This window comes from Scyliorhinus torazame, chromosome 4, assembly GCF_047496885.1.
Source record: "Scyliorhinus torazame isolate Kashiwa2021f chromosome 4, sScyTor2.1, whole genome shotgun sequence".
In the NCBI taxonomy this organism is placed as follows: Eukaryota; Metazoa; Chordata; class Chondrichthyes; order Carcharhiniformes; family Scyliorhinidae; genus Scyliorhinus; species Scyliorhinus torazame.
Genome location: NC_092710.1, coordinates 66371257 through 66385997, shown reverse-complemented (window position 1 = coordinate 66385997; position 14741 = coordinate 66371257). Strand labels below are relative to the sequence as shown.

At 48.4% G+C, this 14741-nt stretch overlaps 1 non-coding gene across 1 annotated transcript; it reads right to left on the bottom strand.

Moving 5' to 3' along the window:
• Positions 1 to 13176: 13176 nt before the first annotated feature.
• trnai-aau (transfer RNA isoleucine (anticodon AAU)) lies at positions 13177 to 13250 on the bottom strand. The gene has a single exon. It is a non-coding gene; the product is annotated as a tRNA-Ile (tRNA).
• Positions 13251 to 14741: the final 1491 nt, after the last annotated feature.

Genomic DNA, 14741 nt, shown 5'->3' with positions numbered 1-14741 from the left:
TGATCGTGAGAGTAGGGGATACTGAGTACTCGCCGATAGCCATTTTGAATCACGCCCTGCATTGGCTGGACTTAGAGCTGGCGGGGAAAGGAACCAGCGCCCGTTGTGGCGTTTGAACGTGGGGCTGCTGGTGGAGGAGGAGGTGAGTGAGCGGTCCGAGGAAGCATAGAGAGGTACCTGGAGGCCAACGATAACGGGGAAGCCCGAGTGGGGATGGTATGGGAGGCGCTGAAGCGGTGGTTAGGGGAGACCTGATCTCCATTAGTGCCCACAAGGAGAGGAGGGAGCAGAGGGAAAGGCTGGTGGGGGAGATGGTGAGGGTAGACAGGAGGTATGCGGAAGAGCCTGAGGAAGGACTGTTGAGGAAGAGGCGCAGCATCCTGGCCGAATTCGACCTGGTGATCACCAGGAAGGCAATGCAGTGGAGGAAGGCCCAGGGGGCGATTTATGAGTATGGGGGAAAGGCTAGCCGGATGCTGGCGCATCAGCTCCGGAAGCGGGACGCAGCTAGGTAGGTCGGGGGAGTTAAGGACAGGAGAGGGAGTGTGGTGCGGAGTGGGGTTGGCATTAATGGGGTCTTCAGGGACTTTTACGAGGAATTGTATAGGTCCGAGATCCCACTGGAGGAAGGAGGGATGGGCTGCTTTCTGGACCAATTGAGGTCTCCGAAGCTGGAGGAGGGACTGATGGCGGGATTGGGGCCCCAATTGGGCTGGAGGAGCTGGCCAAAGAGATAGGGAGCATGCAGGCGGGGAAGGCACCGGGGCCGAACGGTTTCCCAGTCGAATCTTATACAAAATATATGGACCTGTTCGGCCCGTTGCTAGTTAGGACCTTTGTCCCCGACGATGTCCCAGGCACTGATCTCCTTGATCCTGAAGCGGGACAAGGATCCACTGCAGTGTGAGTCTTACAGGCCAATTCTGCTGCTGAACGTAGCTGCCAAAGTGCTGTCGAAGGTCTTAGCCACGAGGATTAAGGATTGTGTGCCGCAGGTCATTCACGAAGACCAGACGGGGTTCGTGAAGGGGAGGCAGTTGAACGTGAATGTGCAGAGGCTTCTGAACGTTATTATGATGCCGGCGAGGGAGGGGGAGGCGGAGATAGTGCTGGCGATGGACGCTGAGAAAGACTTCGATAGGGTAGAGTGGGCATACCTGTGGCAGGTGCTGAATAGGTTTGGGTTTGGGGAGGGGTTTGTCAGGTGGTTCAGGTTGTTGTATGAGGTCCCGATGGCGAGTGTGGCCACGAACAGGAGGAGGCCTGAGTAACTTCGGTTGCACCGAGGGATGAGGCAGGGGTGTCCCCTGCCCCCCCCTGCTCTTCGAACTGGTGATTGGACCCCTGGCTATGGCACTGAGGGAGTCTAGGAACTGGAGGGGGTTGGTGCAGTGTGGGGATGAGCATAGGGTGTTGCTCTATGCGGACGACTTGCTGTAATATGTGGCGGATCCGGTGGGTGGAATGCCGGAGGTAATGAGGATCCTCAGGGAATTCGGGGAATTCTCGGGGTACAAGCTCAATATGGGGAAGATGGAACTGTTCGTGCTTCACCCAGGGGACCAGGAGAGGGGGGTTGGCGAGCTCCCACTAAAAAGGGCGGAGAGGAGCTTCAGGTATTTGGGGATCCAGGTGGCCAGGAGCTTGGGGGCCCTGCATAGGCTTAATTTAACAAGGCTGGTGGAGCAAATGGAGGAGGAGTTCAAGAGGTGGGACGCGTTGCCGCTGTCCTTGGTGGGTAGGGTGCAGTCAGTCAAAATGACGGTGCTCCCAATGTTTTTGTTCCTGTTCCAGTGCCTCCCCGTGTTTATCCCGAAGGCCTTCTTTAGGCGGGTCAACAGGAGCATAATGGGGTTTGTGTGGGTGCGAGGGACTCCGAGGGTGAGAAGGGTGTTCCTGGAGCGGAGTTGAGATAGGGGGGGCTGGCGCTGCCCAACCTCTGTGGGTACTATTGGCCGCTAATGCGACGATGGTGCGCGAGTGGGTGATGGAGGGGGAGGGGGCTACAGGGCAGAGGTTGGAGACGGCGTCCTGTGTGGGTACGAGTCTGGGGGCGCTGGCAACGGTGCCGCTGCCGCTCCCATCGAGGAGGTATACCACGAGCCCGGTAGTGGCAGCTGCCCTTATAATCTGGGGTGGAGGCGGCACAGGGGGGAAGTTGGGGACTCGGTGTGGACCCCAATACCGGGGAACCTTCGGTTCGTCCCAGGGAGGATGGATGGAGGGTTTTCAGGATGGCACAGTGCAGGGATACGAAGGTTGGGATACCTGTTTGTGGACGGGAAGTTTGCGAGCCTGGGTGAGTTGTAAGAGAAGTATGGGCTCCCCCCCCCCCCCCCCCCCGCCCCGGGGGGGAACATCTTCAGGTACTGACAGGTAAGGGCGTTTGCCAGGCGGCAGGTGGTAGAATTCCCGTGGCTGCTGCCACGCACAGTACAGGACAGGGTGCTCTCGGGGGGTGGGGGGGGGGGGGGCGGGAGTGGGGAAGATCTCGGAAACTTATCAGGTGATGCACAAGGAGGAGGAGGCCTCGGTGGTGGAGATGAAATGTAAGTGGCAGGAGGAGCTGGGAGAGGAGATCGAGGAAGGGACGTGTGCAGATGCCCTAGGGAGGGTGAACTCTTCATCTTCGTGCGCGAGGCTCAGCATCATACAGTTTAAGGTGTTGCACAGGGCACATATGACCGGGACAAGCATGAGCCGGTTTTTGGGGGTGAGGACAGGTGTGTTAGGTGCTTAGGGAGCCCAGAAAACCACACCCATATGTTCTGGGCATGCCCAGCGCTGGAGGAATTTTGGAAGGGCGCAGCGAGGATGGTGTCGAGGGTGATAGGATTCAGGGTCAAACCGGGCTGGGGTCTCGCAATATTTGGGGTGGCAGAGGAGCCGGGAGTGCAAGAGGCAAAAGAGGCCGGCATTCTGGCCTTTTCATTCCTGGTAGCACGGCGGACGATTCTTCTTCAGTGGAAGGACGCGAGGCCCCAAGCGTGGAATCCTGGATCAATGATACGGCGGGGTTTATTAAGTCGGAGAGGGTGAAATTCGCCTTGAGAGTGTCTGTACAACGGTTCTTCAGTCGGTGGCAATGGTTCTTAGACTTCCTGGCAGAACGGTAGACATTGGTGAATGGCAGCAGCAATGCGGGTGGGGTGGGGGTGGGGTTACTTTATTTCTGTTTAATTACACTGGGGGTTCTGAGGGGGTGTATATATTTGCTATGTTGGCTCTGTGTTAAGTTGGGGTGTTAATTTATTATTTTTGTACAGGGGGGAGGGGGATGTGGAGGTTTGTTTTTTTAACTGTGTTTTGTATTTAACCCTGTTGGGTTCCTTTTTCATTTTGTTTTTGATATTCTGTGAAAACCTAAATAAAAATTATTTTTAAAAAAAGAGATAGAGTGCTCTTTCAGACGGTGGGTGCAGACTCGATGAGCCGAATAGCCTCCTTCTGGACTGGTGGGATTCTATGGTTTTACCTTTGTCTCTGATGCAATCTGCAATTAACAATCCCTCCCCAATATCAGATAGAAAATGGTGCAGTCTAATGATCCACATGGCTCAGCGTTTGTGCCGCTGTGACTCATTGCTTACATTAATGACCTGGACTTGGAATAAATAACACAATTTCAAAATTTGCAGCTGATACCATAATTATGGCATACGACTAACTAATAGACAATGCAATGGGAAAACTAATGTGTGGTGTTGTGACGTCCCTGGAAATCCAGAGAGCGGGTGCAATTCTCTGGGGATGGGGAATTTGAATACCATTGCGGCACATAGTCAGTCACATTTATATTCAAAATAAGGTCTAATGACGATTATGTTGTCATGAAATTCATAAAATTAGGGATGCATACCATAAATGATTTTTTAAAAAGCAAGACGACAGTGTGTCTGGCCAGTGAAGTGGCAAATGATGATATGTGACAATGTCCTTTGGTATGAAAAATGCAAACAATAAGAACGTGAAGAAGAATTTGGAAATTGTAAATTTATTTAATCTGTTTAGTTCTTGTGTAAGAACCAGGGAAATTACAAAGTCAATTGGGTGAAAGGGTGTAAAGGATTTGCAAAGGTGACATCAGAATTGAGAGTTTCCTGTTAGGGTGAAAGACTGGAGCTTGGTTTGAATTTTTTTTAAATAAAGAGATTTCTTCTGTTATTAATAGGATAGGGTAAATGTGGCATCAACGCTTCCACTTATGGGAGAATCAAAGCCTGCCTACCTACTCACATTTGCCAGCACTTGGCCCATAGTCTTGAATGTAATGATGCGCCAAGTGCTTATCCAGGTACCTTTTAAAGGATGTGAGACAGCCGGCTCCTACCAACCTCCCAGGCAGTGCATTCCAGACCGTCCCCACCACCTGGGTCAAAGAAAATGTCCTCAAATCGTCCCATAAACCTCCTTCCCCTCATCTTGAACTTGTGTTCCCTCTTAACAGACCCTTCAACTAAGGGGAACTGCTGCTCCCAATCCACCCTGTCGAAGCCCCTGATAATCTTGTGCACCTCGATCAGGTCACGCCTCAGTCTTCTCTGCTGCAGCGAAACAACCCAAGCCTATCTAACCTATTTTCATAACTTAAATCTTCCACACCAGGCAATATCCTGGTGAATCGCCTCTGCATACCCTCCAGTGCAATCACATCCTTTCTATGATGTGGCGACCAAAATTGCACTCAGTAGTCCAGCCGTGGCCTCATCAAAGTTCGAAACAACTCCAACATGACTAGCCTGCTTTTGTAATATGTGCCTCGAATGATAAGGGCACGTGTCCTCTCTGCCTTTTTCACCAAACTATCAATCTTCCCTTCTGAGTTCAGAGATCTTTGGACAAACATGGCAAGGACCCTTTGTTCCTCAGAGATTCCCAGTGTCATGCCATTTACTTCCATGTCACATTACTCCTTCAAAACTGTATTGCCTCACATTTTTCAGCCCATTTGACGAACCCCGTCTACATCTTATAACCCAGGACACTCGATCTCACTGTTAACCACCTGACTAGCCTTTGTATCATCCACAAACTTACTGATCCTACCATCCATATAGTCATCTATGTTGCTTGTATAAATGACAAAAAATGGGGGACCAAGCACAGATCCCAGGGGTATACCAATGGAGGCTTCCAGTCACGAAAGCATCCATCTGTGATCACCTGCTTTGAGAAAGAATCATCTGGACTCGGAACATTAGCTCCCTTCTCGCTCCACAGGTGCTGTCAGACTTGCTGAGATTGACCAGTATTTTCTGTGTCTGCGTCTGTCATCACCAACTGTCTCCTACAGCTAAGCCAATTGTATCCCATGTGCAACTGCCTTTTCTATAAGTCTCCCACCTGGGACCTTGTCAAAGACTTTGCTGAAATCCATGTAAACCACGTCAAGAGGGAGAGGGAGAGGACGGGGGAGGGGAAGGGGGAAAGGGAGGGGAGGAAGGAAGGAAGGAAGGGACCGCCAGTGAGAACCATCTTCATGTGGGCGGACCAGAGGATCTCCAGCGATCAGACTCATAGCCCTACCAAGCCATGTTTACGGGTAGCATACAGTGATCTTGGGTACCTCTAGTATTTAGTGGGTAATTGAAGGGTTAATCGTGTTCAATAAATATCTTTGAATTTTGAACTTGTGTTTGGGGTGTGTTCTCCTCATAAATAAACACACCTTCGGTAAACCTTTGAGTAAGTGAACTGGTCGAAAGTCCCTAAGGTTTTACAGATACAACATTTGGCACCACAGACGGTCCTTCAGTAAGAAGCGATACGTTGCTCCGAAGAGAACCTTCAACCTAATATTCTCGAACACTCTTTCTCAGCCTGAAATAAGACGTCAAATTCGCCTCGTGACGGTGAGTCTTAAGTGAGTGAAGGATTAATACAGATTTTGCTCAGTAAAATTAGGCAATACACGAGTGTCGGGATTCTCCAACCCCGTGCCGGGTTGGAGAATCGCAGGGGGGATGCGAGAATCGTGCCCCGACGTCGGTTTCCTGATTCTCCCCCTCCGATTCTCAGGTGCCGGTGGGATTCCCGCCGCGCCGGTCGAGGGCCGTTGAAAACGGCCCCGCCGGCGATTCTCTGGGACCCGATGGGCCGAGTGGCCGCCTAGTTTCGCCGGCGTGGGTTACTCAGTCCCCACACAAGCTGGACAAACAAAAGAACAAAGAACAAAGAAATGTACAGCACGGGAACAGGCCCTTCGGCCCTCCAAGCGCGAGCCGACCATGCTGCCCGACTAAACTACAATCTTCTACACTTCCTGGGTCCGTATCCCTCTATTCCCATCCTATTTATGTATTTGTCAAGATGCCCCTTAAATGTCACTATCGTCCCTGCTTCCAGCACCTCCTCCGGTAGCGAGTTCCAGGCACCCACTACCCTCTGCGTAAAAAACGTGCCTTGGACATCTACTCTAAACCTTGCCACTCTCACCTTAAACCTATGCCCCTAGTAATTGACCCCTCTACCCCGGGTAAAAGTCTCTGACTATCCACTCTGTCTATGCCCCTCATAATTTTGTAGACCTCTATCAGGTCGCCCCTCAACCTCCTTCGTTCCAGTGAGAACAAACCGAGTTTATTCAACCGCTCCTCATAGCTAATGCCTTCCATACCAGGCAACATCCTGGTTAATCTCTTATGCACCTTCACTAACGCCTCCACATCTTTCTGGTAGTGTAGCGACCAGAATTGAACACTATACTCCAAGTATGACCTAACTAAGGTTCTATAAAGCTGCACCATGACTTGCCAATTCTTATACTCAATGCCCCGGCCAATGAAGGCAAGCATGCCGTATGCCTTATTGACTACCTTCACCACCTGTGTTGCCCCTTTCAGTGACCTGTGGACCTGTACTCCTAGATCTCTTTGACTTTCAATACTCTTGAGGGTTCTACCATTCACTGTATATTCCCTACCTGCATTAGACCTTCCAAAATGCATTACCTCACATTTGTCCGGATCAAACTCCATCTACCATCTCTCCGCCCACATCTCCAAACAATCTAAATCCTGCTGTATCCTCTGACAGTCCTCATCGCTATCCGCAATTCCACCAACCTTTGTGTCGTCTGCAAACTTGCTAATCAGACCAGTTACATTTTCCTCCAAATCATATATATATACTACAAACAGCAAAGGTCCCAGCACTGATCCCTGTGGAACACCACTGGTCACAGCCCTCAAATTAGAAAAGCATCCTTCCATTGCTACTCTCTGCCTTCTATGACCTAGCCAGTTCTGTATCCACGTTGCGAGCTCACCCCTGATCCCGTTTGACTTCACCTTTTGTACTAGTCTACCATGAGAGACCTTGTCAAAGGCCTTACTGAAGTCCATATAGACAACATCCACTGCCCTACCTGCATCAATCATCTTAGTGACCTCCTCGAAAAACTCTGTCAAGTTAGTGAGACACGACCTCCCCTTCACAAAACCATGTTGCCTCTCACTAACACGTCCATTTGCTTCCAAATGGAAGTAGATCCTGTCTCGAAGAATTCTCTCCAGTAATTTCCCTACCACTGAAGTAAGGCTTACCTGCCTGTAGTTCCCTGGATTATCCTTGCTACTCTTCTTAAACAGAGGAACAACATTGGCTATTCTCCAGTCCTCCGGGACATCCCCTGAAGACAGTGAGGATCCAAAGTTTCTGTCAAGGCCTCAGCAATTTCCTCTCCAGCCTCCTTCAGTATTCTGGGGTAGATCCCATCAGGCCCTGGGGACTTATCTACCTTAATATTTTTTTTAAGACACCCAACACCTCGTCTTTTTGGATCTCAATGTGACCCAGGCTATCTACACACCCTTCTCCAGACTCAACATCTACCAATGTCTTCTCCTTGGTGAATACTGATGCAAAGTATTCATTTAGTACCTCGCCCATTTCCTCTGGCTCCACACATAGATTCCCTTGCCTATCCTTCAGTGGGCCAACCCTTTCCATGGAAGGTGTGGCTGCGGGTGCTGATTTGGAGGGGTGGCTTCCACGGTGGCCTGGTCCACGGACAGGGCCAACCGATCGGTAGAGGGTCTGCTTCCATGGGGCCTCTGTTCCTCCGCGCTGTTGCTAACTTTTGGTTGGTTCAATTGGCTCTGTTTTATAACCTTTGCTCTCGAGTCGCCAGGTATCTTTATGATACCGCCACGAGGTTCAAGTTCAAGTAATGATCAATAACTCAATACACCAATTAGTAAGATTCAAATCAAAGCACATTTATTATACACAGTAAATCGCTACCTATGCATAAATTCTACTTCTAAGCTACTTCTACAACTAACAGGCCTATACTTAGCTTTGGACTGGCTCACCAGGTCAGGGTAACAAATGGCCTTTTGTTCCGGTTCTGAGTCTGCGGGATTCAATAGCTGGTGTGGACTGGTAGCTAGGAGCGCGTATCTCGTCGCGAGCATTGACTTAAGACTTACGGTCTTTTGGCAGCAGCTGAACAGGTCACGGTCAAGGCTTGGTTCGCGTTGCTGAGTGACCCTGTCAAGAAGGATTTGAACTTGGGGACTTTACTTTATAGTCCCCAGGGACTTCCCGCCTTCCGGGGCGGACCCCGTACCTGGTTTCAAGTGATTGGACTTTGTTCCAATCGCGGTTCGCTGATCGATGGGCGATCTTGAGGTGTCCGTCAACCTCTTTTGTGCTGGCTCCTGCTGGCGCCGAGGAGTCTGGCTTGGCCTTGTTTATCTCAAATGTTTCGATTGTTCCCGGGGATCGCTCATTAGTATGTAGTTGGCTGCAACATTATTATGCAGATTGCTGCTCGTATTGATGCTGTCTGGGCTTTTGCAGAGTTTAATACACAGTCAACGTGCACCTGCTAGTTTCTGCCTGTGTTGGCTGAATTTCCCTTCAACATTTGCTGTTCTCCATTTTACGTCAGGAGTTGGCCAACCCAGGTGGCAACACACCCTTCTTCTGATCCTAACGCGAAGAGTGAGGGATCACATAACTGCGTTGTTCTTCATTCCCTGACCCAGCGAGCACTCTTCTATGGCCTCTACACTGACCATAACTATGCAAAAACATTTTAACTGGCAATTCTCAGTGGCGCCATGTCAAACAGCGACCTTGAAGTTCTTCGCACCACGCTCTAACCATCTGAACTAACCGGCCATGTACGTACGATCACCTCGTGTGACCAAATCGATTCCTAATTCAGTCCAGTCGTGAATGGAGAATTGAGTATTCTTTGCTGACAGCTCGCGAACAAGCTGGATCGTGGGAATTTGCCTTTTCTAAATTCCACCCTTTAGGTTGCCAGCAAGCCGTAAGAATCAGAGAATCATAGAGTCATAGAATTTACAGTGCAGAAGGAGGCCATTCGTCCCATTGAGTCTGCACCGGCTCTTTGAAAGAGCACCCTACCCAAGCCCACACCTCCACCCTATCCCCATAACCCAGTAACCCCATCCAACACTAAGGGCAATTTTGAACACGAAGGGCAATTTAGCATGGCCAATCCCCTTACAAAGAGCACCCTAGTCAAGCCTATCCTGTCCCCATAACCCAGTAACCTCCACTTAACCTTTTTGAACAGGAAGGGCAATTTAGCATGGCCAATCCACCTAACACGCACATGTTTGGACTGTGGGAGGAAACCGGAGCACCTGGAGGAAACCCACGCACACTCGGGGAGAACGTGCAAATTCCGCACAGACAGTGAAGCAAGCGGGGAATCGAACTTGGGATCCTGGAGCTGTGAAGCAATTGTGCTATCAACAATGCTACCGTGCTGCCCTTAAGGATTTGCTTTCCCCTGGAACTTTCTGCATGTTTCCAACTGACAAACGTCTCACCAACACTTACGCTGGCTTCGGCATTGTTGAACACATTGTGCCTGGAGCATCGCCCAATCTGCAAACTTTCTCCTCATCAGATTTCTCATGTAGTCATCTTTATGATCGAAAATTCACTGTAACTTATTGGCAGTGTTAATGTTCGCCTACTTGTGACAGTAATGATTATTATTATTACTCTAGGACGGGATGTGCTACGGCTCACATTTCCAGTACTTGTCCCTAAAACCTTTGGATGAGTTTTTTCATTGAAAGAGTAAAAGCAGCTGACCCTGTGAATTCAAAATTCAGTCGAAATGTTACCGTGCCGCAATAAGGTGCGTGCGGATTATTCAGTAAGAAGTCTCACAACACCATATTAAAGTCCAACAGGTTGATTTGAAATCGTAAGCTTTGGCAGCGCTGTCCCTTCATCAGGTGATGTGCTCCTTCATCACTTCAACTGATGAAGGCGCTGCCAAAGCTTGTGATTTCAAATGAACCTGTTGCTGTCACACTTCTTTCAGTCTCCAGCGCCAGCATCTCAGCATCATGCAAATTATTTGCAATTGCAGGACAGGCGCTCACAGTAGCCCGAATGGACGGCTGCTGTTTCAGCACGAAATGATGACGAGCCAGCTGAATTTTAAATTGTGATAAATGGTTCGGGGAGTTAAAATAAAGGCCATTAACCGGGAGATCATGCGTCGCGTCTCAGTAGATTAGCAAACAAGTATACTTCTCTCCTTAAGGTATTTTGATCGTTCCAGACGTGTTTCAGTGTAATTACCTGAGGAAGGAGCAGCGCTCCAAAAGCTAGTGTCATCTAAACAAACCTGTTGGACTTCAACCTGGTGTTGTAAGACTTCTTTCTGTGCTCACCCCAGTCCAACGCCGGCATCTCCACATCAGTGTAATTAGCATCACGTTAGAAATGGGTAGCGCAGCTTTTTGAAAAAGACATTTCGAAGCATCAAAAGTATTTGTTGTAGCCAGCAACCGACTGCATGTTGAGCAATCGGATTGTTGAAGCTGGCAGCATTTGAGCCAAATTACTGGCAAGAGGGTTAATAATTCCTGCAGAGCGCTGTTCATCCGTTGAATGCCGCAATTTCAAGGTAGGCGGGCATGTAATGATACCTTGGCTATTTGCAAGGCTGCCTGGAGCAGATTAGCCTGAAACATTGCAATGAATGAGACGTAAAACACAGTTCAGAGCGACGTGAATTGTCACCTGCAGGAGTTCGCTATTGATTAGGAGACGTTGGACACATTTGTGACACAGAAATGTAAAAAAACGACAGTTTCTCAGAAAAAGTGACAGATACTGTCCAAGAGGCGCCAAGCAGTGAAAAGGGACTCTGCGTTGCCGCAACGGAGTCAAAACACCGCTCCAGCAACACTGTATAGTTTGCTGGAAAAGTAGAGCTTATTTCACGACGTGGCTACTTCGTTGGCCAGTAAGGGGATCGAACTCGCGACGTTGGTGTTATTAACACCACGCTCTATCCATCTGAGCTAACGGGCCATGCACGTACGATGACGTCCTGTGACCAAGTCGATTCCAAATTCAGTCCAGTCGTGAATGGAGAATTGAGTATTCTTTGCTGAGTGATCGCGAACAAGCTGGATCGCGCAAATTTGCCTTTTGTAAATTCCACCCTTTAGGTTGCCAGCAAGCCGTAAGGATTTGTTTTCCCCTAGAACTTTCTGCATGTTTCCAACAGACTAACTTCTCACCAACACTTACGCTGGCTTCGACATTGTTGAACACATTGTGCCTGGAGCAGCGCCCAATCTGCAAACTTTCTCCTCATCAAATTTCTCATGTAGTCATCTTCATGATTGAAATTTCACAGTAACCTATTGGCAGTGTTAATGTGAGCCTACTTGAGACAGTAATGATCATTATTATTATTCGAGCACGGGATGTGCTACGGCCCACATTTCAAGTACTTGTCCCCAAAAGTCGTTGGACGGGTTTCTTCACTGAAAGTGTAAAAGCAGCTGACCCTGTGAATTCAAAATTCAGTCGAAATGTTGTGCCGCAATAAAGTGCGTGCGGCTTATTCAGTAAGAAGTCTCACAACACCATATTAAAGGCCAACAGTTTGATTTGAAATCGTAAGCTTTGGCAGCGCTGTCCCTTCATCAGGTGAAGTGCTCCTCCATCACTTCAACTGATGAAGGGACGGCGCTGCCAAAGCTTGTGATTTTAAATAAACCTGTTGCTGTCACACTTCTTTCTGTCTCCAGCGCCAGCATCTCAGCATCATGCAAATTATTTGCAATTGCAGGACAGGCGCTCACCGTAGTCCGAATGGACGGCTGCTGCTTCAGCACGAAATGACGATGAGCCAGCTGAATTTTAAATTGTGGTAAATGGTTCGGGGAGTTAAAAGCTAAGGACATTAACCGGGAGATCATGCGTCGCGTCTCAATAGCATCACATTAGAAATGGGTAGCGCAGCTTTTTGAAAAAGAAATTTCGAAGCATCAAAAGTATTTGTTGTAGCCAGCAACCGACTGCATGTTAAGCAATCGGATTGTGGAAGGTGGCAGCATTTGAGCCAAATTACTGGCAAGAGGGTTAATAATTCCTGCAGAGCGCTGCTCAAGGTCTCCAGCTCGGTCGTGTCTCAGTAGATTAGCAAACAAGTATACTTCTCGCCTTAAGATATTTTGATCGTTCCAGACGTGTTTCAGTGTAATTACCTGAGGAAGGAGCAGCGCTCCGAAATCTAGTGATATCGAAACAAACCTGTTGGACTTTAACCTGGTGTTGTAAGACTTCTTTCTGTGCTCACCCCAGTCCAACGCCGGCATCTCCACATCAGTGTAATTAGCATCACGTTAGAAATGGGTAGCGCAGCTTTTTGAAAAAGACATTTCGAAGCCGAAGCATCAAAAGTATTTGTTGTAGCCAGCAACCGACTGCATGTTGAGCAATCGGATTGTTGAAGCTGGCAGCATTTGAGCCAAATTACTGGCAAGAGGGTTAATAATTCCTGCAGAGCGCTGTTCATCTCTTGAATGCCGCAATTTCAAGGTAGGCGGGCATGTAATGGTACCTTGGCTATTTGCAAGGCTGCCTGGAGCAGATTAGCCTGAAACATTGCAATGAAAGAGACGTAAAACACAGTTCAGAGCGACGTGAATTGTCACCTGCAGGAGTTCGCTATTGATTAGGAGACGTTGGACACATTTGTGACACAGAAATGTAAAAAAACGACAGTTTCTCAGAAAAAGTGACAGATACTGTCCAAGAGGCGCCAAGCAGTGAAAAGGGGCTCTGCGTTGCCGCAGCGGAGTCAAAACACCGCTCCAGCAACACTGTATAGTTTGCTGGAATAGTTGAGCTTATTTCACGACGTGGCTACTTCGTTGGCCAGTAAGGGGATCGAACCCGCGACGTTGGCGTTATTAGCACCACGCTCTATCCATCTGAGCTAACCGGCCATGCACGTGCGATCACGTCCTGTGACCAAGTCGATTCCAAATTCAGTCCAGTCGTGAATGGAGAATTGAGTATTATTTGCTGAGTGATCGCGAACAAGCTGGATCGCGCAAATTTGCCTTTTGTAAATTCCACCCTTTAGGTTGCCAGCAAGCCGTAAAGATTTGTTTTCCCCTAGAACTTTCTGCATGTTTCCAATAGACAAACTTCTCACCAACACTTACGCTGGCTTCGACATTGTTGAACACATTGTGCCTGGAGCAGCGCCCAATCTGCAAACTTTCTCCTCATCAAATTTCTCATGTAGTCATCTTCATGATTGAAATTTCACAGTAACCTATTGGCAGTGTTAATGTGAGCCTACTTGAGACAGTAATGATCATTATTATTATTCTAGCACGGGATGTGCTACGGCCCACATTTCAAGTACTTGTCCCCAAAAGTCGTTGGACGGGTTTCTTCACTGAAAGTGTAAAAGCAGCTGACCCTGTGAATTCAAAATTCAGTCGAAATGTTGTGCCGCAATAAAGTGCGTGCGGCTTATTCAGTAAGAAGTCTCACAACACCATATTAAAGGCCAACAGTTTGATTTGAAATCGTAAGCTTTGGCAGCGCTGGCCCTTCATCAGGTGAAGTGCTCCTCCATCACTTCAACTGATGAAGGGACGGCGCTGCCAAAGCTTGTGATTTTAAATAAACCTGTTGCTGTCACACTTCTTTCTGTCTCCAGCGCCAGCATCTCAGCATCATGCAAATTATTTGCAATTGCAGGACAGGCGCTCACCGTAGTCCGAATGGACGGCTGCTGCTTTAGCACGAAATGATGATGAGCCAGCTGAATTTTAAATTGTGGTAAATGGTTCGGGGAGTTAAAAGCTAAGGACATTATCCGGGAGATCATGCGTCGCGTCTCAATAGCATCACATTAGAAATGGGTAGCGCAGCTTTTTGAAAAAGAAATTTCGAAGCATCAAAAGTATTTGTTGTAGCCAGCAACCGACTGCATGTTAAGCAATCGGATTGTGGAAGGTGGCAGCATTTGAGCCAAATTACTGGCAAGAGGGTTAATAATTCCTGCAGAGCGCTGCTCAGGGTCTCCAGCTCCGTCGTGTCTCAGTAGATTAGCAAACAAGTATACTTCTCGCCTTAAGATATTTTGATCGTTCCAGACGTATTTCAGTGTAATTACCTGAGGAAGGAGCAGCGCTCCGAAATCTAGTGATATAGAAACAAACCTGTTGGACTTTAACCTGGTGTTGTAAGACTTCGTACTGTGCTCACCCCAGTCCAACGCCGGCATCTCCACGTCATGCTTAAAAATAAGCAGTCACCCATTTAAAACAAATTCCCTCAGAAGGTTGTTCATCTTTCTCTTCCTAAAAAGGCGGTGAAGCAGTCTTTGAATATTTTTAAGGCAGAGGTGGATCGATTCATGATTAACAAGTGGTGAAATATTTTCGGTCGGTTGAATGCAGATTTGAGGTTAATAATTT